The sequence below is a fragment of the Carettochelys insculpta genome, chromosome 9, assembly GCF_033958435.1.
Source record: "Carettochelys insculpta isolate YL-2023 chromosome 9, ASM3395843v1, whole genome shotgun sequence".
NCBI classification, from domain to species: domain Eukaryota; kingdom Metazoa; phylum Chordata; order Testudines; family Carettochelyidae; genus Carettochelys; species Carettochelys insculpta.
The window spans coordinates 42,474,702-42,480,960 of NC_134145.1; positions in this window are offsets into that span (position 1 = coordinate 42,474,702).

The window sequence follows — 6,259 nt, forward strand, 5'->3', positions numbered from 1 at the left end:
AATAATTTTACACTCTCTCTCTGATGTTTTTATAGCCATCTTTCACTCATTCCTTTTGGCACTTGAAACACCTTGGGCAATAAACAACTTTCTAACATTTGTCATCTAGGAAAACACATTGCACTCAAACATGAGACAACCAGAGGCCACAACCACATGAAAGTCACACTCCATTTAACATCTATTACACTGCTCTTACCTCTTTCTTTTTTCCCTTTTACTGTTTTTTTTTTCCTTGAAGCAGTCATGGCAGCCTTCACTGAAGGTTCACTCATTCTTGAAGAAAGTATATGCTGTCTCCTTTGCTGTGTCACTGTACAAATGGATATGGGAAACAACCAGCCTTTAAAACGTTGGAATTTAATTAATGTCACATTCTTTCCTATATTTCAATGGACTTAGAATATTCATCCTGTATTACAGGTCATAGTTCTACTTTTCCACTGATAGCAGTGATTAAACAAAGCCTGTTTCATTGGCTTCCCCCACCCGCCACTTCTTTCATGTCAAAGAAATTAGTTGATAAATATACTACAGTGCTTAGAACTGTATGTCCTGAAAATGTTCAACTGTGCCTTCAGATTTTCTATACCACCTCTCACCTTTGTCCTTAATTTTTTTTCTAGGAAAATGATCATAAGAACATAAGAACAGCCATACTGAGTCACACCAAAGATCCACCTACCCACTGTCCTGTCATCCCTCAGAAGTCAATGTCTGATGCCCTAGAGAGAGTGAACAGAACAGATGATGACCAAAATGGTCTGGCAAACAGAGGCTAGGGTCACCATTCCTACCTATCCTGGCTGATATCCAGTGATGGACCTAACCTCCATTAGCTCTTCTTCGAACCCTGTTAAAGTCTTGGTCTTCACAACTGTCTCTGGCAAGAAGTTCCACAGGCCTACTATGGGCTGTGTTAAGAAAAAATTCCTTTTGCTAGTTTTAAATCTGCTACCCATTAATTTTATTTGGTGACCCCTAGCTCTTTTGTTATGGGAACAAATAAAGAACTTGAGATTTACATTGTATGGTTCCTGGTGGGACTTCATAGAATTAAATACCTTGATTAAAATATTTCCTTGGGATGCATATTTGGCATGGGGGATAGTCCCTTTCTTCCCCTCTTAACTTCTACCTTCTGAGCATGATGAAAATGGCTTAAGGAGGAGAAATATTGTCTTCCCTTTTTGACCCTAATTACAGTGACTATGTCTATACTAGAGTTGTTTTTTCTTTTCTTTTCTTTTCTTTTCTTTTCTTTTCTTTTAATCCTGGCCTTTTTTGAAAAAAAAGACCCACAGAGCATCCACACACAAAATATGCTTTTGATATTAAATCAGAAGAATGCAGCACTTCTTCCGGGGGGCCCTTTAGCTCTCACAGATGCGGAAGAGCACCTTTTCCAAAAGATTCTTTCAGAAAAAAAAAGTGAGTAGACGCACTAGGGCCCTTTTTTCAAAAGAAGCAGTCCTCCATGGCGCCATCCAGCTGGAGCTGAGAAACGCCCTAGACAGCACAATTAGATCTCCATGCTTTATGCCTCCACTTGCTTTTAAAGGTGCAGGAGCACCAGAAACCCATGGTAGGAAGCTAAGAGCACAGCAGGAGGAAGGAGACAAGCTGGTCACCGCATGCCTTTGCAACCAAGCCTTGCAGCCACATTCAAACAATGACCGACAACCAGCAGCTCCTTGACTACCATGGGCTTTCCAGGGAGCTTACCCAGGGATCCCAAGAGCCCCTGCTCCCAGTTCCCCAAATGCAGGGTCCTGTCCTGGACAGAGCCTGAGCTGCAGGACTTCCTGGGCCTGTGGCAGGAAAAGGACAAGGAAACCACCAGCAAGAGGTGGAATGCCCCCACCTATACCCAGCTTGTCACCGGCTCAGCAACACGTGGCCTCCCCACCCGGACACAGGAGCAGATCCACTCCAAAGTGAAGGAACTGTGGCAGAGGTACATCAGGTACAGGGATGTGGGCAGGAGGTCAGGGCAGGACATTCCACCTGCCCCTGTTATAAGGAGCTCCACAGCTCCTAGGGGCAAGGACAGCTCCTGCCCCCCACACCTTCCTGGACTCAGTGATGGAGGAGCACCCTGTGTCACTGGAGCCAGACCCTGAGGCAGAGGAGCAGCCTCCAGGCCCATCCGGCCAGACCACTCTGTTGGAGCTGGAGCCGCCCTCAGACCCAGAGTCTAGCGATGGAACTGTCATAATGTTAGGGATCTCGGTATCTCCAGCCAGGCCATGTCGAGTAGGGCATCCCTGGACCTGTTTGAACCCCACCTTTCCCAGTAAGTACCCCCTGCATTGCACCCCCTGGGACATGGTGGGGTGCCCACCCCAACACAGATGGAAGCAGGCCAGCCACATGGCTGCTGGCCCCTGCCCAGACATACACTGGAAGACCACGGCTTCTAGCTCATGAACATGGCTACAGATGACAGTCAGCACCTGCTTCCACAGATAACTCCATGAGCCACATGCACATGGAGGGGGTTGAGCAGGGCAGGTCCAGACTGTTCCAGGTATGTGTCCCACAGTGCCTGGGATCCCCAAGGACTGCTGAGCTGTCAGATGCGTGGTGATGCTGCCCACAGGGGCCGGGGGGATATGGACCTTGGGGCTGTGGAGCAGGACTGACTTATGGTTTCTCTCTCCCCTTCCATCCTTACAGCTGCACCACCCAAGGGCCAGGCAAGCCCCACCACACACTTCAGTTACTGGAACCGGGAAGTCTGGGACCAGTGGAGGAGAGGTCTGGGGCACCACTACCACCCATGCCCAAGTGGGTCCACACCCAGAGGGCACATTGGCATGCCCAGAATGAGACCTCAGCCTACATGGCCACCCTCATGTGGCAGAATAAGATTGCAGACCAGAGGCTGGAGATGGAGGAGGTGGAGCAGGCATGACAGCAGGAGGCTTGGGCCAAGCTCATGTCCCGCCTGGAGACTATCACCATCATCAGGGATAAGTTGGCCTAGACACCTGCCCTGCTGCTCCAACCACCCCTGCTGCCCACATCTGCTGCCCCTGTTGCCCTGCTCCCACCTGAACTACTCCAAGCCTGCACAATGGGCTTTGTGCATGGGCTGATGGCCACAGTGGGCACTGCCATGCCAGCACACCCAGCCACCCAGTCTGCCCTTCAGCCCCCAGTCCCTTTCTTCTGTCCCTGCTGAGCCCAAGCTTGCTGCACCCTTCCCATGGCTGTACCTCTCTGTGATCCTGGTCCCATCCCACTCCTGACAGGGACCCTGAAACTAGGTCAGGAGAGGATCCCACAGCCACTGTGGCTCATGGCCCCCCACCACCTTGGAGGACTAATGCCCCCCACCCCTGTCCCAAGTCCCTCCAGTCAAGTTCAGGTGCTTCCCCCACTGTTCAGAACTCCCCCCTACTGTAAATAGCTGGTCTTGGACCCTGCACATATTTTTGCACAAACATTTATTATGCACATACCCATTCCCCTATATTATCATGTTAAGTAAAAAGTTATTGCTTCACCAACCCTGTGACCCTCATTATTGGGGGGGGGCAATGAGGGGTGGATGGGTGGGAGGAATCACGGTGTGGATGGTGTGGTGCTGCAGGCTGGAGGACACTGAAGGGGGTGCTCTGGGAATCATTGCGGCCTGCATGCTAAGCTCACTCAGAATCCTCCTGGATCTGCACCCTCCCCTGGTGGGCTTGGCATTTAGGGGCCACACCCAGCCGTTCATACCCAGAGCCAGTGTCAGCCATCCACCCAAGGAGGAAGGCTTCCTCGTTGCCCTCCACAATATTGACACAGCATGCATCCACAACCTATGGGATACTGTGCATCCCAAAGTTCAAGCAGGTGAGGAGACACCTGAACCAAGCCTTCAGTGGCTGAAGACGCACATCACTGGGTAGCATGCCTGGTTGACACAGCTTTTGAACAGGTCCTGGATGTGGTCTGGGTGGCTAATATAAGGCTGTATGTGCCACAGCTGGAGGGGGTAGACCTCGTTCCCTAACAAGCATAATGGCATAGTGGTGTCCCCAGCCACAAGCTCTCACTGGGGGAATGCAGGTCCCAGCCTCCATCCTCCAGCAGAGTCTGGACGGTCCCACCAGCCCCTGTAGATATTCACACACTGTCCCCTCTGGTCCACCAAAGCCTGCAGCACAACTGAATGGTAGCCTTTCCTGTTGATATAGCAAGCTGCACTACGGTCCAGGTCAATGGCATCAAAACAGTGGGAGAAGCTGTGAGGGGTTAATCGGGTGACAGCCACATCCAGATTCCTGATGTGGGTAACCCTCCAAAGCAGAAGCACATTGATTGCCCTCATGACCTGCCTGGGACAGAGAGAGAACACATTTGTGAGTGTGTGAAGGGGTGCCCCTGAGCTGCAGTGGGATCCCCTACCCCCTTCTGATTCCCCTTCTCCCCCTGCATCCCTCCAGGCACTCCCCCACCCCATGAAGCCACACCTCCAGCAGGCCTATGTTGGGGTGTGGCAACATGGTCCCCCAGGGATAGGCCTCCCCAAACCCCTGAACCAATTGCTCACACCCCCAACCCTGATCCACAAGGGTCCCCCTTGACTTGCAGAACTCTCTCTATGCTGGGTCTGTGACCCAAGTGTGGTTTACCTCCATGAGGACAGCCCCAGTGGTCAATTTGTCCACCCAAATTGGTGTCCTACAAACCAATAAATGCCCAGGGTGGCCAGCTTCCACAACACAATGGCGACCTGCTTCTTCAGGGGAAGAGTGGGCTGCATGCAGGTCTCCTGGCATCAGAGAGTGGACATGAGCCAGGTGCAGAGCTCCAGAAATGTTTCCTTCCTCATGCAGCAGTTCTGGAGCCACAGCATGTCATCCCACTCACCCCTCATCAGCCAGACCCACCAGTATGAGCTGGTAGGGTGGCTCCAAACCCACCTTCTTGCCCAGGATGGAGGTGCAGCTAGGTCCTGGGAGACTGGGCAGATCTGTCCCACTGGAGGAGATGGAGGGCAGACACAAACACCGTGGCCAGCAGCCTGACCATGGTGTGGACCCAGTGCCTGCCTGGGAGCTGCTGTGGGTCTATCACTGTGAGCTAACAGCTCCTTGTCCCTGCACTGGCTCTGCTGTGCTTTGTGCAGCAAGGCAGACTTCAGCATGTGCAGGGTCAGGGGGTTCAAGAGTGGCCCTTCAAGGGGGCACCTGGCTGGAGTTCCAGGAAGGGCTTGTCAGCCATGCAACCCCATCTGTGGTATTTCCTGGCTTGTTCTTTTGAAAGAGCAGCTGGGGCTGTGTGGCCACTCTCTATTGAAAGAGCAGATTGATTTTTCAGTCCACTCTTTTGTGTGGCCAGGATCGTGTGATGGAAGATTTTTGGAAGAGATCCGGAAGAACTTCTTTTGAAGGATCACTGTAGTATAGACATAGCCAGCATGAGGCCCTAGGGATGTTCCAGTTGGAAGAAGAAACCGATGGAGTCTGATGTTCTCTTTTATACAATTTTGTTTATTTACAAGGAGTGTATAAGGCCTGTGTCCCTGACTGCAGGAGGAGCCAAGAACAAAGTAGCCATTTCTTAACTTTCAGTCCCAAATCTCTTTTGTCAACAGACCTCGAAGCACTCTCTTGCTTTTCGCAGCCTGCTTACCATTCTTGATTTTTGCCTCTGTGTCTATTCTCTCTGTCCTCAGTTTGTGTTTGCTGCTTTTACCCTGCCACACTTCCTGGGCTAGTCCACGATTTCTTTGTGTTAGAAGGGGAAATTCTGATCAACTCATCCTAAGAGTTGGGATAACTGAAAGATTTGTTCACACCCACTTCCCCAAATGGAAAGAAGGGGCTTTCAAAATCAGGGGTCCTTTCGAAAGACTCCCAGCTACATGAGTGGTGTGTGTTGCGAAAGAGGCACTTTTGAATCATGCACGGATATCATTATGCTAATGAGGTGCTGCATATTCATAGGAGCGTATCATTAGCATCTGCCGAAATCACTCATTACCATGCCCATTCTGAAAGGAGGGTTCTAGTGTGGCCACAGCCTAATGGTCATAAAAAGTTCCCCCAAAACACATGATAACTGCCCACAATTACCAATAAGACCGCAGTAACACTTGTGCTCCAAAGAAAATTTCTCTACTGTTTCTTTACAGTGAAGTTAAAAATTCTGAAAAATCAAAATATAAAAGCAATAGTTAACGTATCAAATCAAATAACTTTGCTCTGGATAGAGAATTCAGACTCATTTTTGGGTAAAAATAATGGAAATGCTTCTATGT